The following is a 27,186-nucleotide window of genomic DNA, read 5'->3' as shown; positions in this document are numbered from 1 at the left end:
CTAAACAGGTTTTGGCCATAAATGGTTTCCTCAATCATAAACATTATCTGTAGAGGAGTCTGGAGATAACCTGATGAAGCAGAATGTGAAGAATGTGCAGAGTGTGTTTGAAGAATGTGCATCAGTGCTATTCACGACATTCCACAACATAGTTGGTGCATCTGCTTCCTCAATGACCTTCCTCTACCATTAACAGTAAATCTGATGCTCAAACTGCTGAAAATATATATTTGAAAAAATCAATTAACGTTATGTGTTCTTGTTGTTGTTCTTCTTATTATTATTACAATTCTTCTTCTTCTTCTTCTTATTATTGTGTTGCACTGACAATTTACAACACAGACATTGTACCTCCAAATGGACCTGTATCTTCATTGTGGTCCTCCTTGTCGGATCCAATATCCATCTGGCTTTCTCCACACGCATTGATGATTCATAAATCAACAAATAAGAAAAAACATGCACATGATAATTTATTACCTTGAACAAGAACGAGAGAAAAGATCTGGTGAAATAGAAATTAGAAATAGTGAATAAGATTATTTGTTAATGCACACCAGGTTTTTGAGGTTGACATATTACTGACATTTTTGTGCCTCATAGTCAGGATTGAAGTTCTGGTCTATCAATGTTGAGACAAGATCAATGTTGTGTGTGGACATTGCCTACAACATATAAAATTGTTGATGTCTGATAGGCGTGCAGACTTCAAAGATGAGATTGTCTTAATTGTTGGTGTGCTATAGGAGTGCTGCTAGGAGAACCATTATTTTTTTGGCAAATGTGCAATACTGTGGCTCACCATAGTAACTGATGCCATGGAATCATGCGATAAAGCAACATAAAGTTGGCCATGGGAAAACAAGGATTTTTCCAAGTGATGGCCAACTTTTATAGTGTTTTGAATTTGGAAACTGGTTGAATTTGGAACCTTTCACTTTCTCACTCTCACTCTTTCACTCTCTCACCGCAGACAGGTAGGTGGTCTTTCTGTCTTCTACCGACTCCTCTCCGGCCTGGCTCCCCCAGCTCTCTCTGTGCTCTGTCCCCCAAATATTCCTACAGGTCGCACAAGATCTGCCAGCAACCCTCTGATGGTTAAACTGCCGAAATCTCGGCTCTCTGCTCACCTTCACTCTTTCATTCCTCTTTTCTCCCGCCTCTGGAACAAACTCCTACACTCCCTTCGATCCCACTCCTCCCTCCAGGTCTTTAAAACAGCTGTTCACCACCATCTCTTATCTTCCCCCATCCAAAACCTTGATCTTTTCTACCCACACTAATTCACCCCAGATCCACCTTGTTTGAAATTCCAACTTCTTTCCTGGAAGTCCCGGCAGTGTCCATATGTTTTATACCTCTCCCACCCCCCTTTCCCATGCCTCCCCCCCAAAGCCCTCTCCCTCCCACAGATCTCTTGATGTCCCTGTTCTCAGATGTTGTGTTTGTATTCCTCCCCCTCTCACCCCATCTTGTCTACCGCTCCCCATGTTATATGTTTTATGTGTCGGTTTGTCTTTCTTTGTGATTAATGTTAGCTCTTTCACGAGCCTCGATCTTGTATACAAAAAAAATAAAAAAAATAAACAAATAAAAACTGACGATGACTCAGCAGATATGGTATCGTCGTAATTTTTGGAAACAACTTAGAGATGATGCAACTACGTAACAAATGATTCATCAAAATAAACTTACCAAAAAGGCACTTGCTAAATAAACCCACAATTTACCGTTGAAAGTGATGAGTTTTGTTGGTTTTTCATCTTCTTCATCATAATATTTGTCAAAGTCAGCACGTAGTAAATAATTTTCAATTATAGTAAATTATAGTAAATATAGTAAATAATTATAGTAAATAATTTGTTTGCACGTGTAAAACTGATTCTGACGTAACAAGATGGCGAGCGTGGAGCGGGATTACTTGACTTTTTAAAGGAGAAGAAGATATAATACAGCCCAATCATAAACAAGCAAAGTCTTAAATAAATGCACATGTATGAAAAATGGTTGAGCAGCATTTACATGATGGATTTAGGTCAGTGTTGCATTTACATCAGGACTTCTCCGTCCCACGTGATGCCTGCATCATATATGTCTTGCTCCTCACTCAGTTCGCTGAAAGTGGCTGTATTTAACATTTCATATCAATTTGATTAAGAATAGCGTTTTTATTGAGACATTGACCCTCCAGGCTTGAAAATAATTTTGCACAATGAATTGGGGTCGTTGTACGATAAAAGTTTTAGTGGAAAAGAGTATATATATAGAGGGCATGATGCTCTAACAACCAATCCCACACACAGACCATTCCTCCCTCCCCCGCCCCCCCTCCACAACCCCAACCCCTATACTCCTGGATCCACCGCTGCATAATGATCCCTTTTTCTGAGAATTCTGATAAAAGCTATCCCAGATGGTTTAAAGCCTAATATATGTTTTCTTTAGCACACATTGGTGTTTGTCTAAGAGCAGCTCCTTCGCACTAGCCTAACCCCCTTTTACTCACCTTCCACGCCACATTCCTCCCCAACTCCCTCTCCACAACCACCACCACACAAAAGGCACTGACAGTGGGTGTCACAGGCAAAGTGGTGGACTTTTTCTGACCATTGCCATTTTTAGTTGGCTTTAAATCTCGCTGTTCACTTGAGGGCAATGTGTTCTGCTCAATCCGACGAGGAAAAATTCAAGAGGCATCTTATGATGGACAGCCAGTGTCACATACGGATACGTTTTGTGCAGGTACATGCACAAATGAACCTGCCTGCTTGGCATTTCTACAGTGAATGCCAGTCTGCACCTGCTTTAGGCTGTCGCACCGCTTGGAAGGAGACCTAAAGTCATGTCACCTGTCATGATGAGTGCAGTCGTGACTGCAGAAACAAATAGTGAGAATCAACTGATTACTGTGTTAAATATTGCAATAAAATGATGTCAATAATTATAAATTATATAAATTATATAATATAAAAATTATAATAAGATTATAATTATAATAAAATTATAATAAGAGGCAAAAATTTGAGAATTTGAGAAATTTGAGACGTTGTAACGAATTTGAGAAGTGTAACGGTTTTGTTGTGTGTAACACCCTCGTAATGTAAATAATGGTCGCAGCCGTCCTCCTAGTTAATTCCATGAAACTTACACACAGGCCACGATATGTCTTTTTAAATAGTTTATTTCCTTATTCTATGTAGGCTAAATATGTGTTTCCCACTAGATTGACTCTGCATTGCATCAAACGAAATAAAGCGTAGGCCCCTCCGATGATCCATGGCAGCTCAAGTGCCAGGGATTCCCCCACTTGAGCTTTCACAGCAACCGTTTATTGCAGTACTGAACTGCTGTGCAAAGTTACGGCGCCTTACCTGCAGCTGCTGACCGGTTTTCGCCATTTGCGGCCATTACGAACAAGGGGAGTGGCTAGAGAAGACGGGTCGCCCCCCTCGTCATAGGGGGGGAGGAGTAAGTCGGCCCCGCTCATCCAACCCAGAACAAGGGGTTTGGCTAAGAGAGGGCGGAGCGGGAACCCCCGAGAAAGTGCGCGAAGGTTCGGTGAGGAGACCAATATAAGCCGCCGCGGGACACACTCCACCCTCTTGCTCTGACCCCGTCCTCTTGCTCTGACCCCGTCCTCTTGCTTGCTGTCGCTCGTTGTTGCTGGGGAGAAGGAAGACGCCTGAACGAGCAGGTGTGTGCGAGCCATCGTGCGACCAGCTGCGCTGCAGCTAAGGGGGCAGCTAAGGGGCCGCAGGCCACGAACAGGACGCGCCAGGCAGCAATCCACGCTGGACCCTCCATTGCCTCCCAAAACAATCATCCATCCTCAAGCCATACCTGCCTGCAATATCCCCCGTGTAAGTGTGAACGTCGTCTGTCCTAATCGTTGTCCTGGGGTTAAGTAAATTGACTAGTATAAGCTAACGATGCACTGTGTGACTGCTTCTTCCATCCATTGCTTGTAAATAATTTTGATCGCTCCTTCTTTTTGCTTGTGTGTATAATAAATCCTGTTATTCCTCCGTACTCTGTCTTCTTCTCTCTTCCTTCTCTTTCGGTCGCTTTAGAGGTTTCCAAATTGAATATCTGTGGTGCGATCTGGTCAACGTTGGGGGAGTCGGGCCAATCGGGGATCCTGTAACGGTCGTGGTGGACCATCCGCTCGGCCCAAAGTAACATCTAAACCGCGTCCGTAACAATTGGTGTCTGGACCATCCGCTCGGCCCAAAGTAACATCTAAACCGCGTCCGTAACAATTGGTGTCTGGGTGTGGGATACGAGGCCCGAACCAAATTTTTAAAACGTGTAGGAAAAAAATTTTTGGTCAAAATTACGAGCTGCCGAAATTTCGTTGTTTTATAAAACCCGAATTTTGAGATCGCGCCATGGACAATCAAGGCGATCGGATGTCGGTGGGGGAGATAGACGGGTTAGGGGTAACCCAGGACCTCGGGGAAATGTATATGGAGGATGTGGTTGAGGGGGTATCAGACGCACAAAATGGCGCTCTCGCGCACGAGGTTTCGGGCGCACAAGATGGCGTCCTCGCGCACATGGTTGTTGCAGCACCAAATTTAGCCGTGCCCATGGTCGCGGTAGCCGAACCCGAGATGCCAATGAATTGGAACCTGTTTATGAAACAGATGATGGCCTTTATGGTAAAAACAGACGATAATTTCAAAGGGATGGAAAACAGGATAGGGGGCCAAATGGAACAATGGGGAAACCAAATTGAAGCAATAACCAACAGAATGGGTGACCGCATGCAAAAATGTAGGGAGACCATGGATCGCATGGTGGGCGAAAGGGTCCCAGGGGTGCACGAGGAGTTAACGCGGGTCGAAAAGCGCTGGTTGAGCGAAGCGGAGGAAAGCGCGGGTACAATGACGGGGGTAGAAATCGCGACACGGGGTTTGGAAATGCCGGCGACCGATGAGGTAGAGGGAATTTTGTTAAAGCCAACGGTCGTCGAGGTGAGGAAAGAAAAAGCGGAGGTGGGCATTGAAATTGAAGAGATGACGGAGGTAGCCCGGGAATTGCAGGGAGAAATGGAAAATGTACAAAGTCCCTGCTCAAATCATGATGATGTACTCGCTAATCCAAATGGAAGTTTGCAGGTTTTGGTGCAGAGAGGAAGAAGAACCCCGAAGGTGAGACGTGCTGTGTATTGTGCGGGGAGATTTTGTAAGAGGATGTTTGGCGACAAAAGAATTTTCGCGCGCTTGGGATCGAGGAGGCATCCGGGCATTGGTGAAGGATCCCGTGTGAGTGGAAATGGCACGCGTGGGAGGAAAAAGTGTGCGTCGGCGAGTGGGTGTGTTATAAAGTGTGGGAGTGAAACCGAGTGCGAGCGAGAATGCACGTCGGTGTGTACAGGGTGTGACACAGGGAGTGAGAGCAATACGGAGTGTACGTGCGAGGGTGAGTGTGACACGGAGAGTAAGGTGGTGGTGGAACGTGTGCGAGAAAGCACACCTGAATTGGTGGTAGCGCGAGTGTGGGAGAGCCCATGTGAACGCATTAGTGGGTGGATGCCAGAGTGCATGCCCATGGTGAGTGTTACGGAGGACGTAATGGAGGAGAGGTGTGGACCGAGGTGTGCGAGCGGCGAGTGTGCGCAAGAGTGTGCGCGAGAGGTGTGGTTTCTAACAGGGAGTGCGTTGGTGGAATGTACGGACGGCGTTGGAACGCCGGATTTGGTGAAGGTAAAAGGGGTAGCGTATGCGTGTGAGCATGCAGGTGAAGCATCGACGGTAACCGGGTTAGCGGTTAGGGCGACGGATAGCCGATGCGAGCACTCGGAGCGCGGCGTGCTTTGTTGGATGCGAGGCCCGGCGCGGATCGAAGCTGCGTCGTTTCTCTTCGAAGCGTCGTTGCCGATTCGGGCTTGGCCCCGCCCCGCACGGTCGAGTCCGGGCCTTGTCGGGCCAGGCGACCGGTCCGGTTCAAGGGCGAGTGGGAGGAAGCGGAACGATGCCCCCTCGTGGGGACGGGGTTCCAACTGGGGGAGATTGAGCCATCGGGCCCGGGACCGCAAGGTGCCGCGCCGAGATGGTGCGTGGAACCTCGGCCCAACCAAACCACCTCCCTTGAACCGAAAGCCGGACGGATTCAACCTGCAGGCAACCAAACCACCCGAATTCATTGCTCGGCTTTGCGAAGCCGAGTTTAATGATGTCATGACGCACCGAGGCTAGGATATAGCGGACTGTGATGATGATGGTAGTGATTTGATACGAAATTTATAATAGTGGGTAGAATTGGCAGTAAATGCAAAATTTTTGATTGGCTGAAATTTGGTGTGCCAAATTGATAGTAGGACCTCCCCGATGTGGTGGGATGGCAACTCTGTCATCCCTCACAAACGGGGGGCAAAGGAGCACTAGCTTATGGGGTGTATGGCAGTGAAAACTAGCCCGGGTGGGTTAGGATATCGTGTGTAGGGATCTAGTGAAGATGACATTAGGTAACGTTAAGATTAGTTAGTGACAAGGATACCTGTAGTGGGGACGCAGGTAGATTAGTGTGGATGATAATGACGTGGGAGCGCAATAGTTTAAAGGGGCGACTGGGAAGCGCAAGTTTCAGAGGGGAGTAGTTAGATGAGATGATGCCGTGTGTTTGAGGATTGAACAGGTGTGATTGAACAGGTGTGATTGCACAGGTGTGCAACTGAACAGGTGTGCGGAGCAGTGTATGAGTGAGTGAAGGTGATTGTGTATTGTGATGACCAAATGGTCCAGGAAGAAAGGAGGGTGCAGGTGGCACCAGGTATGATTGCACAGGTGTGCAACGACAGGTGAATGGAGAACAGGTGTATGGAATAAATGGTATGGAGTATTGGAATGGATGGTCGTGGAGTGAGTATGGTGGAAATTGTGGAGTGGAGTGGATGGTGCGAAGGTGTGAATGGGGGAAGAGTGGACCCCCATCACGGATACCCGGGGCGGGTAGTGTAAGTGTTAGGTAGAGGGTATAGGTAAATTGTGGTTGGATATTGGCATCTGTGGTGCGAGTGGAAGAATGTTTGGATGGGTGCATTAGTGTTGTGGAAATGGCTGGGCGTGTAGCCTGTTAGTGTGTGTAGTTGGTTTGGGCACTCCACCACTGTGAGGATGTCGGCCAGGTGAGGCCGCAGGTGGGCTCTGGGAGCCAGTAGTTGTGGATGGGGCCCGAGGATCCGGAGGACGGACCCGGGTAGCCCAGTGCCAGAGGGCACCGAGTGGGGTGACAGAGCCAGGAGGGGCCTTCCCCAGCTAGATAGGTTAGGGTGAGGAGCTAGGTAAGCTCGGGTGGCAACTGCAGTGGTGGAGGTGTGCAGGTGGGTAGACCTGCTGGGAGAGCTACACGTCACAGCCCAGAAATTGTGCGAGGGCACCGGGAGATGAATCGGGGGAGTGAGACCCCAAATTGAGAAGCACCACAGTTTGGTCAATGGGAATTTGGTTTTTAGAACCCATAGTGTAAGTGGCCAATGGATTGGCAGGGAAAGACCCCGGGTAGTGTAAAGCGTGTTAAAGTCATTTAGAGGATAGTTAGGATTGGAGTCTCCTCGCACCATCTGCATCCACTCACCTGAGATGAGGTACCTCCACACCATGCCATGTTTAATTATTTTTATGTGCAAATGTTTTGAATTGGGAGACGCATCATGACGTGGGTGTGACATTGTGCTTGATGTTCCATCTCTTCCTCCTTATGAGGATTGATGATGAATTGATGATGGCAAATTTTGGACAGTGGGATTGTGGAGACGAATTTGGTATGGGAAATAAGGGGAAGACGTGACAGTAGCGATGGATTTGTAAAGGTGTAAATTGTTGTAAATATGGGGTAAGAGCAAGGGTAGAGTAGGTGACAGGGGGGGTGACGTACGGTAGGGACGAGTTTTCCTCACTTCGCTCTCCGTATGCACTTCACCCTGCATTGCCTTTATTGACGTGTACCCTTGTGACCTTACCCCTCGCTCATTGTCTTCCCCCCCTTTTGTCTCCCACTTGAGGACCTGTGCGCCATTGGGTGCCGAGGGGAGCGTGCGTGAGATGGCCATTGTGCGCACGAGATTCTCAGAACCAGCATGCATTGCGTTGATGTACCACTTTATGGACCGCTGTTCTGCGGCCAAGTACCACTTGATGGACCCCAGGTTCTGGGGCAGGCACCTCTGTTGGAGACCGGCCATAGTGGCCAGGGAATCTTGCTTGCGGACTTCGGTAAGGCGGCACCTATGCCAAACAGGTGGACCACCCTTAGTTGGCCCCTGAGGCCCTAAATAAAAATGAACACAAGTTGTGCTTTTTATTATTTCCAAGTAGGCCGCATGAAGCCAGAAGACGTCGGGAAGAACATCGGCCCAGCAGAGAAAAAGAAGACCACCACCAGTTGTTTTGTTGTGTTTATTATGAACAGTGGTGACTGTGCACCGAGTGGTGCTTTTGGTGCTTGTGGTGCTTGGTGGTGCTTTTGGGTGCTTTGGTGGTATTGGTACTGGTGCATCGATGCAATGCGTGTTGTCTCCTCCCTCCCAACAGGAATTTCTTTTTCTTGTTCCCTAAAAAGAAAAAGAAAAACACAGGTCCTGGGTTGCGTTGTAAATAAGAAATAACGTTACTGTAAATAATGCTCCCCACCGTAAATGTATAGTTTGAGAACAATTCCGTAATTCGGTTAGCTGTGGGCTTGAGTCTGTTAGACAGGGTGCAATGCAATAGGGGGACATACTTATTTGTGTTTTAAGATTGTCACACTCAGGGTCAGGTTAATTGTAGAGGGAATTACACCTACGTATCACACTAAGTTAAAGTTTTGTAGGCCCGAGGACGGGCCTGAAGAAAGGAGGGTGCAGTGTAACGAATTTGAGAAGTGTAACGGTTTTGTTGTGTGTAACACCCTCGTAATGTAAATAATGGTCGGAGCCGTCCTCCTCGTTAATTCCATGAAACTTACACACAGGCCACGATATGTCTTTTTAAATAGTTTATTTCCTTATTCTATGTAGGCTAAATATGTGTTTCCCACTAGATTGACTCTGCATTGCATCAAACAAAATAAAGCGTAGGCCCCTCTGATGATCCATGGCATCTCAAGTGCCAGGGATTCCCCCACTTGAGCTTTCACAGCAACCGTTTATTGCAGTACTGCACTGCTGTGCAAAGTGACGGCGCCTTACCTGCAGCTGCTGACCGGTTTTCGCCATTTGCGGCCATTACGAACAAGGGGAGTGGCTAGAGAAGACGGGTCGCCCCCCTCGTCATAGGGGGGAGGAGTAAGTCGGCCCCGCTCATCCAACCCAGAACAAGGGGTTTGGCTAAGAGAGGGCGGAGCGGGAACCCCCGAGAAAGTGCGCGAAGGTTCGGTGAGGAGACCAATATAAGCCGCCGCGGGACACACTCCACCCTCTTGCTCTGACCCCGTCCTCTTGCTTGCTGTCGCTCGTTGTTGCTGGGGAGAAGGAAGACGCCTGAACGAGCAGGTGTGTGCGAGCCATCGTGCGACCAGCTGCGCTGCAGCTAAGGGGGCAGCTAAGGGGCCGCAGGCCACGAACAGGACGCGCCAGGCAGCAATCCACGCTGGACCCTCCATTGCCTCCCAAAACATTCATCCATCCTCAAGCCATACCTGCCTGCAATATCCCCCGTGTAAGTGTGAACGTCGTCTGTCCTAATCGTTGTCCTGGGGTTAAGTAAATTGACTAGTATAAGCTAACGATGCACTGTGTGACTGCTTCTTCCATCCATTGCTTGTAAATAATTTTGATCGCTCCTTCTTTTTGCTTGTGTGTATAATAAATCCTGTTATTCCTCCGTACTCTGTCTTCTTCTCTCTTCCTTCTCTTTCGGTCGCTTTAGAGGTTTCCAAATTGAATATCTGTGGTGCGATCTGGGCAACGTTGGGGGAGTCGGGCCAATCGGGGATCCTGTAACGGTCGCGGTGGACCATCCGCTCGGCCCAAAGTAACATCTAAACCGCGTCCGTAACAATATGTTTTCTTTAGCACACATTGGTGTTTGTCTAAGAGCAGCTCCTTCGCACTAGCCTAACCCCCTTTTACTCACCTTCCACGCCACATTCCTCCCCAACTCCCTCTCCACAACCACCACCACACAAAAGGCACTGACTGTGGGTGTCACAGGCAAAGTGGTGGACTTTTTCTGACCATTGCCATTTTTAGTTGGCTTTAAATCTCGCTGTTCACTTGAGGGCAAAGTGTTCTGCTCAATCCGACGAGGAAAAATTCAAGAGGCATCTTATGATGGACAGCCAGTGTCACATACGGATACGTTTTGTGCAGGTACATGCACAAATGAAACTGCCTGCTTGGCATTTCTACAGTGAATGCCAGTCCGCACCTGCTTTAGGCTGTCGCACCGCTTGGAAGGAGACCTAAAGTCATGTCACCTGTCATGATGAGTGCAGTCGTGACTGCAGAAACAAATAGTGAGAATCAACTGATTACTGTGTTAAATATTGCAATAAAATAATGTCAATTGCAAGGGCATTCCACAACGACTTCAAAAACATGTAAATTCATATGAATTTTCAGTCACATGATCCACCACACTATGGAATGTTACAACGTGTAGCATATCTACATGAAACTCACAATAATCCAAGACCCACAATAAAAGTATAATGAGGTATATCGATATCATTACATATATACACGTGTATACTGTATATATTGGATATATATATGCAAAGGTCGGCAAAATGAGTACCAGCTCACTGAGTAGAATGAATGAGCCATTCGAGTATTCTACATCTGGTGGAGACCCGTCCAGGATTGTGCCCAACAGACAAGAAACTGCTTTGGCAGCCCTACTGAATATTAATATCAGCCAGTCAGTGGTTAGAAAGAACTTTATATATTAGATGCACATGTATATATATAAAGTAGTGCCTTCCGAAAGTATTCACACCCCTTGACGTTTTTACATTTTGTTGTTACATTTTGTTTTGGTGTTACAGCCTGAATTAAAAATGGATTAACTTGAGATTTTTTTGTCAACGATCTGCACATAATATGCCACAGTGTCAACGTGATCCCTGAATCTCTTCTATTGATGCAAAATGGTTCCTTTTATTGGAGTTTCATACGTCGGTCAGATCGGACAATCATTCTCACCCAGTTTCGACATTTTCTTCTGTTTTGGCAATTGATGGGCGTCCTGACTGTGTGTCATCATTCATATCTGTTCTCCCTTCCGCTAACCTCTTGGCTCACTCAAACACACATAATCTTGACATTGCGTCTTCCCCATACACCAGTGTAAACTTGTCAAAAATATCCATGCCACTTTAATTTAGTTTTACCAAAAACATGATGATCATTTTCTGTTCTATAAATTTGTCGTTCATCATCGAAACACGATTGCAACACTTATAAAAAAAACAAACTCCAGTACGGCTACAAAACACAACCATTTGATATAACGGCTAACACAGTACTGACAGGAAGATTATAATGCACGTCCAATTACGAAACACAAGCCAGTGCTACCACCTGTCAAGGAAAAAACCATCAGTCCTGGAACCTTATTGTCAGAAGTTGTGTTTATGTGTGTGTGTGTGTATATATATATCTATATATATATATATATATATATATATATATATATATATATATATATATATATGTATATATATATATATATATATATATATATATAGATGTATGTATGTATATATATATATATATATATATATATATATATATATATATATATATATATGTATATATATATATATATATATATATATATATATATATATTGTTACATTTGTCGGGGGTAGACAATGATTACCTTCGAGCCAGGTAGTGTATAGAGTAACATGCTCCGTATGGTTCGTGAAGAAGAAGAAACCCCATCTAATAAGTAGGAAATTCATGTAGACCGGATGTCGTGTAAGTGTATCTTCGTCCCCATGAGAGGTGTGGGGTTTGTTAATTAGCGAGGGATTATTGGTAATTAATCCCCTGTATGTAATGGCCTCTGTTATTCTTTCCTTTGTTCCTTATGACACCAGCAGCACATACAAATAGTAAGAAATCACCCATTAACCACACTAAATTAAAACCAACCAGAAACAGGACATTGAGCAATACCGTGTATAACATCGACCTGGTGAGCAGGCAGGCACAAAAGGTCCATGAGCCATTATTTGAGCCACGCCCTGAAGAGCAGTGATTGGTCCGGGATTTGATTGGCGTAAGGACTGGTAAGATGGAACTCGCCGATAGGAGCGGACACAGAGACGTCGTGGGATGACGTCAGAGCCTTGACTATAAAGGAACACTCGGCCGACATTTTCTCCTCTTGCGCAAGGGAGATTCATCACGAACATTCGTGTCCCGACATTTTGTCTCTTTCTTCATCTCCCACTTTCCTCGTGGCTTTCTCTTTTGTGTTGGGGTGCTCTGGAGCAAGGGACATTCCTAAATAATGGGGACTAAATAATGGGGACGGAAGCCAAACAGTTCAATCTTGGTTTCATCAGACCACGGAATCTTGTTTCTCACAGTCTGAGAGGCCTTTAGGTGCTTTTTGCAAACTCCAAGCGGGCGTTCATGTGTTTTTCACTGAGGAGAGGCTTCCGTCTGGCCACTCTGCAATAAAGCCCAGATCGGTGGAGTGTTGCAGTGATGGTTGTCCATCTGGAAGTTTCTCTCATCTTCACACAGGATCTCTGGAGCTCAGCCAGAGTAACCATCAGGTTCTTGGTCACTTCTCTTACCAAGGCCCTTCTTCCCCGATTGCTCAGTTTGGCCGGGCGGCCAGCTCGAGGAAGAGTTCTGGTTGTTCCAAACTTTTTCCATTTAAGAATTATGGAGGCCACTGTGCTCTTGGGAACCTTCAATGCAGCAGAGATTTTTTTGTAGGCTTCCCCAGATCTGTGCCTCGACACAATCCTGTCTCTGATCTCTGCAGGCAGTTCCTTCGACCTCATGGCTTGGTGTTTGCTCTGATATGAATTGTCAGCTGTGAGACCTTATATAGACAGGTGTGTGCCTTTCCAAATCATGTCCAATCAATTGAATTTACCACAGGTGGACTCCAATCAAGGTGTAGAAACATCTCAAAGATGATCAAGAGAATTGGGAGGCACCTGAGCAAAATTTCAAGTGTCATAGCAAAGGGTATGAATACTTATGTCAATGTGATATTTCAGTTTTTCTTGTTAATAAATCTGCAAAACTTTCTAAAATCCTGTTTTCTCTTTGTCATTATGGGGTATTGAGTGTACATTGATGAGGGAAAAAATGAATTTAAACGATTTCAGCATAAGGCTGCAACATAACAAAATGTGAAAAAGTGAAGGGGTCTGAATACTTTCTAAATGCACTGTGTATATATATATATATATATATATATATATATATATATATATATATATATATATATATATATATATAACGGTTGCTCGAGTGAGATGTGCATGGAAGAAGTTTCGGGAATTGAGTGGCGTGCTGATGATGAGGGGAGTGTCGTTGAAGCTGAAGGGAAAGGTGTATGCTGCATGTGTGAGAAGTGTTATGATTTATGGGAGCGAGACATGGGTAATGAACGTAGAGCAGCAACGAAGGTTGGAAAGGGTGGAAATGCGAATGGTTCGATGGATGTGCGGAGTATCGTTGAGAGAGAGGAAGACAAATGATGAATTGCGAAAGATGATGGGAATAGAGCCTGTGATTGATGCTGTGAAGAGGAACAGGTTGAGATGGTTTGGTCATGTGCTGAGGAAGGGTGAAAGTGACTGGTTGAGAAGAGTGATGGAAATGAATGTAGAAGGAAGTAGAAGACGGGGAAGACCGAGAAAGACTTGGCTAAAGACGGTGGAAGAAGAAATGCGGGCAAGGGGGTTAACAAGGAGAGATGCAGAAAATAGGGCAAAATGGAGAAGATTGTCATGGGGACCGCAAGGCTAACCCCCGCTCTTAGCAGGGAAAATGGCCTTTTAAAATGCATGTTGTTGTTTTGTTGTTGTTGTATGTATGTATGTATGTGAAGAATCAGCTCTTCGTTTGGAAAAGAAGTCCACAAATAGCCTGAAAATGACGCAGCTTTTTAATCAAAACCAACTTATACAGATCCGGAAGAAGCCAAGACGTCTACAGCAAGAGCCAGTCTCATGCCAAGTCAAGCCTTCCTGAAAACACATTGATTCCCAGTCCATTTATATAGGGACACGTTTTATCAGGAAATCTCCGAGGGAACAAACAAAACTGGGAGAGGTTCCTCCCCGGTGGGCCAAGCCCCCACCGTCATCCGCCCTGTTATTCGGGGGAGTCAGCCCTTCCTTATCATTCGGACCAAATGTTTCTCTGGGCTCCGAGAAAACAGAAATGTAACTCACAAAGAGAAGAGTGTATGCTTAGCCAAACAAACCCATATATTTTATGGGTTTGTGTACATGAGTAATTCAAAGCATGTTTATACAGAGTCATGCGTTGCTGTGATTAAAACAAAATATATATGGTTAACGATAGGTTCATGTCATTCTACTAGCATTACGCAAAAACACGCGCATGTGGGCGTGGTTTTACGACCAGCCTCGAAAAAAGCACACGTATACAATTGTCCAGCATGACCTCAGCGAGCAAAACTAAAACGAAGCAAAAACCCTTTGTTAACTTTATGAAAATAGCATTTTTAGACAACATTTAAATCATGACACATTAGCAACCAACGTCTATAACTGAACTTTAGGCAATAACAAATCTACTACTTGACATTCCTTCCTCTTGTCTCGTCGAGACAAAGTATCTTAAGAGACAACGTGCCACATCGGGCTTTATTGAAAAATAATTGTGTAATGCGGGTATTGAAAAAATAATTGTGTAATGCGGGTATCTCCCAAGGGCATATCGTGCGCCCAAAGCGCCTCGCCCGTGCATTTGGCGAACGTGTCGTGTGGTGCGTGCTCGGAGCCTGAGGGCTCAGAACATGAAAGTCCATTAACGTTTCGGATCCACAACGAAGAGGTCTGGTCCAGATGAGGTTCTGCTCCGCCAGAGGGCCACCACCTCCCCTGCGGAACTTGCTCCCCCCACCCTTTGCAGACCCAGTCCTTGCAGATCTTCGAAGTTAATCAACGATCATGCCCATGAGGTCCCTCACGTGCTGCTGTTCTGGGGAATACATAATATTGTCAGTATCTTGTGTCTCAATTTCCTGGTCAGGGTACAGAGCGTACAAATCCGATTCACTTGAAGTATTTGAACTTAATACATATGAAGCAAAGAGAGGAACTTCCTTTATGTCAAAGTCTCCCTTGGGCGCCTGGTCGGCTTGCGGGTCTAGGATATCCACGTCGGGTCCCTCGACCGCCAGACCCAGCGTCGCAATCAGATCCATAGTTGGGTTGAAAGGGGGCGTGCAGCTGTCAGCTTGTAATACATAAGCAGCGTTAGCCAGTACACGCAAGGGGTTTATAGCACAAGTATCACAGTCATCACATACACCGTTACAGGCAGCAGCCAGTTCCCACATGGGATCCGCACAAGTATCACAGTCATTACATACACCGTTACAGGCAGCAGCCAGTTCCCACATGGGATCCGCACAAGTATCACAGTCATTACAAAATTCAATGCAATTTTCTGGAGCGCCGGTCGCAACTGCCTTGTTGAAGGACCCGTTCAGGTCGACGGCCTCTGTGGTCAGAGCCATAGTCGTTGTCGGCGGCTTCTTCACTTTCCATCCTGTAAAATACTTTCTCATACAGAGGAGGACTCGAGATTTCATTAGTGCCCCCCAAATTACTACCCCGATTATCACAGCCAGTGCGGTCAATAACCACTTCACTATGGTGCCCGTCCATCCCTGGAACCAGTCAGTGAGCCAGCTAAATGTATAAGAATTTTCGCGCGCGATCCGATCGATCGTCAGGGCGTGGCTAGTTTCCCTTAGTCTCACTTCTGCATCACCATTGTACGCATGTGAATTACCGTGTCCAATAGTATGTCATGAGCCGTAGCGGTGTCGTTTGCCACCTTTTCTAGGGCCAAAGCCAATTTGTCTATCCGGAAACTATCCATGACTGTGCCCGCTCCTGGGAAGAAGAAACCAAACACCTTTTCCCATAGACTCCCGTGTAGTTTAGTGGTTCCATCTTCGTTCATGACTGACCTCTTATAACGCCTGTCCAAGGACTTTGGGTCTAGCTCATCCAGTATCTCAACGTCAGGAAGGACTGAACCCAGATAACATGTGCCCCCCCAATTATTTGGTAAATAGGGGTAAGCCTTGTCGCCGCATATAAACATTGTCCCATGGGGTGGGACCAGGTGGGTGGATAAGCACTGGAGTCCCTTTACCACCCCATTAATCCTACTAACCCCCCTAGAGAATGTTATAGCCGTTATGTTGTGGTTGTGTTTATCTTGCAGTACTATTCGTAATGTAATCCCCGAGCTCCCTTGTCCCAGCTTCCCGGGGAGAGTGTAGGCGCATTCTGATTCTCCCATACGCAAGTGGCCGGAACCCTGGAGGCAGACCCTCCCTTTCTGTGGTTTGACCCAGACGGGGGCAGGCCTCTCGGCCACATGGGCAATCATTGACGGGCGATAATTAAATTGTTGATTGCAACTCTTGCCGTTGTCAACCCCTTCTCTTTCCAGCGTGGTGACTAAACATGGGGAATCGATAGGTTGTGAGCAGAGGTCATTGAGGGACAGAGGTAGCACTATCATGTGTATTCCTGTGGTGCCTGCTTGGGGAAAGTGCATGCACGACCAGCAGTGTGTCCTATTTTGAATTGTTGCCACCTCCCTGGCCACTTTCCAATATGTGTTTTCCCCCCTCTTTGGGGCCTTATCCTGGGGTTGTGGCGTGAGTATGTATTCGATGCATGGTATGTAGTTCTTTTCGCCACCGGCCGCGCCAGGGGTCCAGACGCTGCACCGGACCTGCATAGTCATGCCTTTCTCTAGGCGCGTGCGTGTTTGTAGCTTAAAATCAGGGGTTCCCCATTGGTATCCTGGTTGGGCCAAGGTCTTAATGCTAGCTTGCCCGTCTTCCCGGAACTCTCGTTGCTTTTGTAGTACCATGCCAACGCGTCCAGGCCCTGCCGACAGTGCTAGCCAATTTATGTTCACCCAATTTGTGTGCAGGGCTTTCTGTTCGAAACATGGTAGTGATACTCTTTGTCCCCATGTTACGGTGAGGTGTCGGGTTTCGTTTTCGCATCTATTGGAATCGGAGTTTCCCCTAGCTGCTGTCGCTATCAATAGTATTGTACCTATGATTAGGCCCATCCTTACTGTGGTTGCTGTGGTGTAGTGTCTGGTGCTTGTATGGCCAACTTACAGTGCGTGGCGTGGATCCACGAAGTCTTGCCCTCGCAAAAGACTGCCGTTGGTGTAGTCAGCAACACCTGGACTGGTCCCTTCCACCTTGGTTCCAAGGCGTTCTTGCAGGTGAAGTGCTCCACGAACACCTGGTCTTTTTCCTCTGGTGGAACACCTGGTCCACAAGTCTCCTGGGAACGCCTGGTCCACAGGTCTCCACCCCATAGACTCAATTCATTCAATTCATAGTTTCATAGAACACCTTTTCTCCAATTTCCTAATCCACTTTTTTTTCAAGTGGATCCAATTTTATCCAATATTCAATTTTTAAATTCAATCCCATTTAATCCAGTCCAATTCAAATTAAATTCAATCCTTCTCTCAGCATCCCATTACCTGTTTCCAACATCAATAAAAATAAAATTATAAAATTAATAAAAAATCAATCATCTCAACTCTCAAATCGAATCAAAAAATAAAAATAAACGAAAATTACTTCAGCGAGAGTTTCAACTAGAATTAACACAAACAAACCACCATTAACCTCCATTAACACAAACAAACCACCATTAACCTCCATTAACCTCCCCCTATTATTTATTTATTTTCACGAATAAACAAATAATAGAAATAACCTGGTCTACTTCCAATTTCAATTCTGGTCAGTTCTGGTGTCTGGTCACACACAATGTTTTCCTCACCCACTGTGATTCGCTCAAAATAGATTCTCACTGTTATGTCTGAAATTCGTCTCATGAAAACCCATTCAAGAGTCCGGTGTGACAGACAGCCAAACACATAGACACGCCGAAGACCCCAGGGTACCCATCAAACTAGCTTGTCCCCAGATCCACAACACAGCGAAACATGTAACTTTACTAAAATAATCACTTACTCATAACTAATACTCATAATAACTCATAATTACTTATGTAATTACTCATACCAATATTTACTCAAAATAATGTAATATCCCAATCTTCACCCTTTATGCAAATCGAAGCACCCCGGACAACCCACAACCAATATCAACCACTGTAGCCGCCTTCCCCTCCAGGCAGCCACACACAGCCACATACATCTCCCTCCACGTCACACAAGACAACAGCCAACGAGTGTGTCCACCACACAGAAACCTTTGGCAATGCAACAATCGAACTCCCAGACAACCAACAACAAAACCCAATCCATCTCCATGGCTCATCAAGCAGTTCCAACTTAATCCAGCTTCACATACCGATTTCCCCAAAAACTCGTGAAACTTCACCCCCATTCTGGAAAAACCCTGGACTAAACCCTGACACCCTAAATAACTTCAGACTCATCTCCAACCTACCCTTTCTGTCAAAAGTTTTGGAACGTGCTGTGGCCACTCAACTCAAACATCACCACTCTGCCAATAACCTGTATGAAACATCCCAATCCGGATTCTGCTCCAGCCACAGTACTGAAACTGCTCTCCTCAAAATCACCAGCGACCTTTTCTCTCCTCTGATGCCGGCAACCTCAACATTTTCATCCTCCTCACCTCAACGCCTCCTTTGACATCATCAATCACACCATCCTCCTCACCCTGTTTAGACCAGCTTGTGCCTATTAAACCCAAATCAGTTCACTCCCAAGCCCACATGGACCACCTACTACTCTCAAATTATCCACTCTGGCTCCGGAATCCCAAAAGCACTCTTCTCTACAATAAACAAACTAAATAAACAAACTTTACAACGTGAACAAACTCCTCAGCGCCCTGGATACCGCCACCTGTCATTCAGAGTAGACAACAGCATCTCCTTTCTGGCTTTCAGCATCTCCTTTCTCCTTTCTGGCATCCAAATAAAATTCTGGCTTCAAATCAACTTCCTCGAACTTAACTATGATAAATCTAAATTAATCTTCGTTTGCCCACAACCACTCACCAAATTCACCCATAACTTTGCCCCCAACATCGATGGTCATTTGAACACAAATTGAACAAAATTAATCGAACAAAACACTTCCATTAACTCGACATTCTTTTCACAGCACAAAGTTCACTTGAACATCTTTTTCCTGGATACTCCCTCTTTATTTTTATACCATACCATGCTTCTCCACTTGCAACCCAAATATTTTCCATGAAATAAATAAAATGAATTTTTTTGAATCTTCTCATTATTTGAAAGTTTACAAAGTGTCCCAAATCTGTATATTATTTTCTACTGTGGTTATATTAAACCATTATTTTACATTCGTTACACTCCCTCCAAAATTGTTACACTTCTCAAAAACCGTTACACTTCTCAAATTCGTTACACACTTCTCAAAACCGTTACAATATATATATATATATATATATATATATATATATATATAAATCCAACTTTCAATAAACTGAAAATTGCTTCGCCATGGAATAGTCCACCACTCATATAAATAATCATAAGAGTTCTGCAAAACATCTCCATCTTTAAAACTTAGCCAACCAATTTTAAACCACATGTTTTCCCCCCAAAAAACAAGTCACATTCTTTGTATATTGCCAACATTGTTCATCGTTTAAGTATCATCCAGAACTAAATTTTTATAAACCATCAACTTGTAGATGCATTTATTTATATCCCATTAACCCAAGAACTCTCAATTGCTTGGTTATATTTTAGTAATGTCATATATCCATATTTCTTTTCCAAATTGTTCCTGATATACACATTAATCCCATCTGTCTTTGTTTCCAGATGAACTCAAATCAGGAAATCAACACAAATCCTTATTACCTCCAATCAACTCAAAATTAAATCAAACAATTCAAAACCAGATCGGATCAGCGATCAGAAATCACTTTTCCAATCAACAATTCATTCAAAGACCAAGCTTAAAAACACAACTCTCATCTTACTGTGACAAGTAAGCAACCAACCTACTTCACACTAAACAAATAACTTTTCATCACCCCTTTCTTCTCCACCGCCTCTTACACTTAAACAGATCATAATTACTCACTCATACACTATTGCCCATCACCCAGTTCATATAAACTCCATTGTTGTCCTGTCCATCTCTCTGTTTGTGGATCCGGTGCAAAGTTACACAAAGTTCCCGTTTACATTTTGTGACTCACAGCTCCTGCCTCCATGGAACAATGACGCCTAAGCACTCAATTAGCCCTCCCAGTACCAAAGACTTACAATCAGACCGACAGACAAACAAATAACAGAGGCATGTCGCCAGCCCCATCACAGGACATCACCTTTCCGGGCAGGCACAATATAATCCACAGCATCGAAATGCCAATTTCTATCCGGAGCCTCGCAAAGCCAAAATCCATGCATGCGTGCTCCATCATGCAACCCGATCTGTACTCGGTGCGCCCGGCGCCCCCTATAATCAGTGAGTTATAATAACCACAATATCTCTGGCACCCAACTCGTGATACCACAATTTAATCCACGTTACTTGCATCTCTTCATCCTCCCAACTGTCCTCCATTTAACGTGACTCAAATCCATCTCAAATCCCCACAGCTCGATCGAACACGTCACTGTACTCGGCTCGGTTAAATTAAATTCCAAGCGTACTGTACCTGACGCTTCCACAACAACAAAAAACTCGATATTCTCTGTCCACTAATTATGTACATGATTTTGGTTTTACCCACAATATAATGTCCCGATATTCTCCAGATTTAAGTCCTATATATCCTGTCGTTAAAGCAACACCCTGTAGACTGACTCCGCCTGTCGTTCTTCCAAGGTTAGTGAATTACCTCTGACCTTTCCCTTGCATATCTCGAACAAAGGTCAACTAAACTTTAAAAGGTCAAACTTCGAATTGGTCAACACAAATGCATCGATGCATCTTCCAGCCGCCACTCCGCACTGTACCTTACTGTATGAACAAGACTTCCTGTTGGAACTTGGCTCCGGAAATTAATTACTCTGTCTTGAAATCGTTTATTTTAGCCATCTTAAATAAATCCATCCATCTATCCATCTTATAAATAACGTATTCGTCCTGTGACATTGCCTGGCATATATGTCGCAGCCGGCCACTATTCCGACATGGCTCGTCTGACATGAACGTCCGACATCCAGCAAAGTCGAAATGACCCACAATGCATTTGGGCACACATCCTCCTCTGAGAGTGGGCGAGTTATCGCCGGCACTCTGAGCAGATAATTAAACGAACATTGCCAGGATTCTCGGATAGACGTTTAATTTCACAACACACATGACAAAAATCCGATTTAAATTCAGAGATCGCCGATCGACCTGGCACAACCATCTCAACGCGACGACGCCATGCCGCCCCCCGTCTTGGCGCGCACCCTCGTGCCTCCACACGAATCCCAACACTCCCTGCACGCCGCTCTATTCGCGTTCGCGGCGGGGTTTACCTCACGTTGGGACATGCAGTCGGCTGTCATAACAAAGTGCGAAAAGCTGTCATAACAAATCTGCGACCTGACATGTAGTGAGCTGTCAGAACATTGAGCTGTCAGAACTCATCCCTAGCTCGTAAACATCGCAAAAAAACAGGATCTCCGACGCTTGACCTCTCTGACCCAAAATGCACTATATGACACCAATTCCAAAGGTGAGCTGCCTCAGCGATACATCCCACACATACAATCCACAATATCTGCCATTGAATGAACTCTTCGATTCAAGTAAAACACACATATTGACCCAAACTCTGAACCTCCAGTTCCACAAACTCCAAACCTCCGTCCGACTGCCGCTCGAAAGACAAAGCAGCCCATCCTGCAACCATCTCCAAGAAACCGTTTCATATCAACAGTAGGTCGACAAGGGCACTCCGAGTGCTTTCCCGACCCGATTTATATCAATTCGCTTCCCAAACAACTCCCAAACAGATGAAAATCCGGACTCAGTTCAGGACCTCGCCTGTTCTCTCGGATAGACGCTAAAATGGACATTCCCGGCCTGAATTTCCCGCACGTCGAGCAGACCACTTACAAAGCTTCACAACGAAACCCTCTGCTTTGCATATGTCATACAGACAGATACATTGGCCAGATACACACGTCAATTAACATCCCAATATACATTCATTCCTCATTCATATACTCATAGAAGTCTCCCAGACTTCGCGCGAAACTCAGATCGACTCAAATCATGCCTTTCTCCAGCCACTCCCAAACAATCTTTGCTCATTCATGTTACGTCTCTCATTCAAGGAAAAGGATTTTTGGGACGGGTTGGACGGGGGTTGGTTGAGGTGAAAAAAGGGAAGGCAGGGCGGGGTGTTGGGGTGTTGCCTAGAGCCCTGGGACTGAGCTCAGGTCTTGGGGGGGTGGGGGGTGTTGCCTAGAGCCCCGGGACTGAGCTCAGGTCTTGGGGGGTTGGGGGGTCTTGGTCTGGTATCTGGTCCAGCGGCATCAACCGCTGATTTACTTGTTTAACTGCTTACTTAATTGTCCTCTGTCCTGTAGCTACAATAACTATAGCTGCAATGCTTAAAATTTCAATATTTCAAAAACCATTCCTGTCCTTCTCACCCTGTGGCCACCTGGCCCATTTCCTGTGAGCTTATTTATTTTCTCTTGTCCACCAGGTCCTGGCCTGTTTCTATCTGGACCTCTGTTGCTTTGGCCTTCTATCTAAGTTTAGCCACAGCCCTTTGTTCCCTGGCATGCAATGGCATACCCCATCTTGTCTCTGGGCTGTTCCTTCCTGGAAAAATCTTGGCCACCTGGCTTCAGCCTATATGGCTGTCCGACCTCATTTTCCCCTCCTGGTGCTAACTGTAACTTTAAGCTTACTGTTAAGTCCTTACTTGTTTATCCTGGCTTTAACAAAGCTACGTCATTCTGAGGCCTAAAATGAGCCTTTACTTACAATCTCTGTTCGAGTGCAGGCAGCGCGGAAGACAAGGAGACTAAGCCCGCGCGAGGGAGGAAGGTACGAATTTGGAATAATAGCCCTCTGATATAAAACAACTCCCACCTTTAATCAAATCCGCGTGCCGGCGCGCCTCAGGCAGCCTTCCTCCTGTCCCTCGGGCTCCGTTTCCCGTCGTCCGGTGCTGACCCCACTCCTGGTACCATCTGTGAAGAATCAGCTCTTCGTTTGGAAAAGAAGTCCACAAATAGCCTGAAATGACGCAGCTTTTTAATCAAAACCAACTTATACAGATCCGGAAGAAGCCAAGACGTCTACAGCAAGAGCCAGTCTCATGCCAAGTCAAGCCTTCCTGAAAACACATTGATTCCCAGTCCATTTATATAGGGACACGTTTTATCAGGAAATCTCCGAGGGAACAAACAAAACTGGGAGAGGTTCCTCCCCGGTGGGCCAAGCCCCCACCGTCATCCGCCCTGTTATTCGGGGGAGTCAGCCCTTCCTTATCATTCGGACCAAATGTTTCTCTGGGCTCCGAGAAAACAGAAATGTAACTCACAAAGAGAAGAGTGTATGCTTAGCCAAACAAACCCATATATTTTATGGGTTTGTGTACATGAGTAATTCAAAGCATGTTTATACAGAGTCATGCGTTGCTGTGATTAAAACAAAATATATATGGTTAACGATAGGTTCATGTCATTCTACTAGCATTACGCAAAAACACGCGCATGTGGGCGTGGTTTTACGACCAGCCTCGAAAAAAGCACACGTATACAATTGTCCAGCATGACCTCAGCGAGCAAAACTAAAACGAAGCAAAAACCCTTTGTTAACTTTATGAAAATAGCATTTTTAGACAACATTTAAATCATGACACATTAGCAACCAACGTCTATAACTGAACTTTAGGCAATAACAAATCTACTACTTGACATGTATATATATATATATATATATATATATATATATATATATATATATATATATATATATATATATATACACTGTGTATATATATATATATATATATATATACTGTGCATATATATATATATATATATATATATATATATTGTTACAGACACGACTTTGATGTTAAGGTGGGCCGAGCGGAATGGCCGTCGTGTCCGCACAAATTACCCGATTGTACTCGAACGTTGACGAAGCCGCGCCACGCTGGCTCAATAAGGAAAAGAAGACACCCGGCTGGGTTATAAAATGACGACACCAGGGATACGGTTCTCAAGACCTCCGGAGGAGATTATATTCGTTACGGAAGGTCAGATTACAGGGACGAGAGGTACAACATAGAAAGACAAGCACTTAGACACAATCTTATATTATTCCCGGACAGACGACAGGTAAACGGGACAACGGCTGACTCACACGGGGTTTGATGGCTAGGAAAGGCAGATAGCGATGGCTCAAGGTGCACTCTTGGCTCAAAGCAGGGTCAACACGGTTCGGTCCAGAGACGCGGGGAGGTCTCGTCGCAGCGCTCAGAGGTGACGTTCTTTCTCAGGCGGGTCTTTCTCAGGCCTCTCCAAACTCAGGCGCATCTGTTTCAGCGCTCGCAGGTCCGTCTTTCTCCAGCTGGGGGCGCATCTCACGTCACATCCGGCGCGTGGCCGCGTATATCCGGCGGGGAGTGACACGCCCTCGGCTCGTTAGCTCCGCCTCGTGGAATCGGCACGTTGCTTCTCATTGGGTGCGTGCGGGGGGTTTACCAGGCTCCGCCCTTGACGAGGAGCTGACAAGGAGCCCCTTCGTGGTAACCCCGTGGAGCGCATGGTCTGGAGCGCATCGTCTGGAGCGCATTGTCGATGGCGGCGAACCGAGCCGGTGGGAGGACGCACACTCCCCCCCGCGCAGCGCCGTGCCCCTCTGTTGTTGTAGACGGGGAAGAAGATGGGAGGAGGTATGGGAAAGGTCCTAAACTCACTACTGGTGCCATATAATCACATTCTGGTGCAACGAAGAGTCATAATTAATGGAAACGAGGCCTTAACTGACATAGACTAAGAATAACTAGGAAGATGTCCGAAAGTTGTCTACGTGTGGTGCGGTGGACCTGGGCACGACATTTAATGGGGGAATAAGGGGAAGGTCGGCTCTACTGATTGTTATTTACAGACAATGGGACTAGGGAATGGGGGATTGGGGATAGTTGGGGAGTATTGGGGAAATAGGGGAATATTTACAAGCGGATATGGAGGCCAAATTCCATATTCGCAACATTGCACCCTTCTCTACCCTCGGGGCGTCCCGACCCGATAAATTTTTACCTAGTTTAGTGTGGCACTCAGATGTAGTCCCTCTACTATTAACTCTACCCTGAGTGCGACAGTTTTACAGATGTTCACAAATGAGTAAATATGTCCCCCTGCGACGTTGCACCCTTCTCCTCACAGAAACACACCCACAGGATAACCGAATCCGGAAAGAATTCTCAAACTACACATACAGCCGGTAGGGAGCATTATTTACAAGACTACGCTGCTATTTACACTACGATCCAGGACCTGTTTTTGGAGGAACACATGCAGATGTTATGCATAGAGAGAGCGTGCTTGCCAACATCGATACACCAACCCACGAGTGCTCTGTGGCCGACGGCCTTTAATAACGTGCAGAGCACCCTTCCCGAGCATCAAAAGCACCACCCCACCACCAATCGGTGCAGTCACCATTGTTCATTGGAATAAAAATAAATTCGACAACCCCTAACCCTGCAGGTGTCTCTTGCTCTTCTTGTGGTGCACTTGGTGTTAACTAAAAGTGGTTCACCTGTATGGCATAGGTGCCACGTTGACCCATAGGTCCATCCCCGGGTGGTGCTTGGCCGCAAACGAACTGCGGTCCATTGTGGGTGGCCACAAACATTGCGGTCCATATGGTGTATTGATCCCGGCAGCAAACAGCGAAAGTGCAGGCCCACAACTGCGCAGCCAGCACCTCTCTCTCCTCTCTCTCTACCCCAAAGCCAGATCCTCGGAGGTGGGAGACAAAAGAAGCAGACAAGTGAGTAAGTTTGTAAGGGCGCAAAAGTGCACGCAATATAAGGTAATGCACACTGGGGGCACATGGGAACCAGGTGAGACAGGTACGTTCCTATCGTACGCCCCCCCCCCACCAGGTAACCTACATGGCCCCTCCCTTACCCCTTACTGTATCCACAAAACACAACACTACCCATAAACATCTACTTTACAAATCAACAAACATCCCTACTGTCTTCCCCGTTCCTCCCATAAACCAAATTCGTCTTCTCTCCCTCCTAACCAATCAAATTTGCCATTTTCAACTCTCATCATAATTTGCCATCTCCAACTCAACATCAAAATTTGCCATTACCAATTCATCATCAGTCCCTCCTAGGGAGGGAGAGATGGAATCACCCCAATGTCTCATCCACGTCGTGATGCGTCTCACAAATCCACACAGCAATTTCATTTTCTGCAACAAAACAAAGAAAACACAGGTGTGGAGTCATCATCATCACCACAGGTAAGTGGCTGCGTATGGTGCGACAGGTTCATCAATCCTAACTATTTCCTAAATGACTTTAACAACTTTACACTACCCGGGGTCTTCCTCCGGCCAAACCATTGGCCCTCTTACACTATGGGTTCTAAAAACCAATTCCCATTGGCCAAACTGTGGTGCTCTTCAATTTGGGGTCTCACTCCCCCGATTCATCTCCCGGTGCCCTCGCACAATTTCTGGGCTGTGGCGTGTACCTCTCCCAGTGGGTCTACCCACCTGCACACCTCCACCACTGCAGTTGCCTCCGAGCTTACCTGCTCCTTGCCCTAACCTAACTACCTGGGGAAGGCCCTCTGGCACTCTCCCCACTCGGTGCCCTCTCTGGCACTGGGCTACCCGGGTCCGTCCTCCGGATCCTCGGGCCCCATCCACAACTCTACCGGCTCCCAGAGCCCACCTGCGGCCTCACCTGGCCGACATCCTCACAGTGGTGGAGTGCCCAACCAACTACACGCACTAACAGGCTACACGCCCAGCCATTTCCACAACACTAATGCACCCAT

At 46.0% G+C, this 27,186-nt stretch overlaps 1 long non-coding RNA gene across 1 annotated transcript; it reads right to left on the bottom strand.

The window, feature by feature from the left end:
- Positions 1 to 24,371: 24,371 nt before the first annotated feature.
- Positions 24,372 to 26,133, bottom strand: LOC144892516 (uncharacterized). The gene is made up of 2 exons (XR_013623718.1): positions 25,925 to 26,133; positions 24,372 to 25,021 (listed from the first exon to the last, which is right to left on the bottom strand). It is a non-coding gene; the product is annotated as an uncharacterized LOC144892516 (long non-coding RNA).
- Between the last annotated feature and the right edge of the window lie 1,053 nt (positions 26,134 to 27,186).

The sequence above is a fragment of the Myxine glutinosa genome, chromosome 6 (assembly GCF_964187855.1).
Source record: "Myxine glutinosa chromosome 6, kmMyxGlut1.1, whole genome shotgun sequence".
Classification (NCBI taxonomy): Eukaryota; Metazoa; Chordata; class Myxini; order Myxiniformes; family Myxinidae; genus Myxine; species Myxine glutinosa.
Note: the sequence above shows the minus strand (reverse complement) of the source record. Positions and strands in the feature narration are given on the sequence as shown.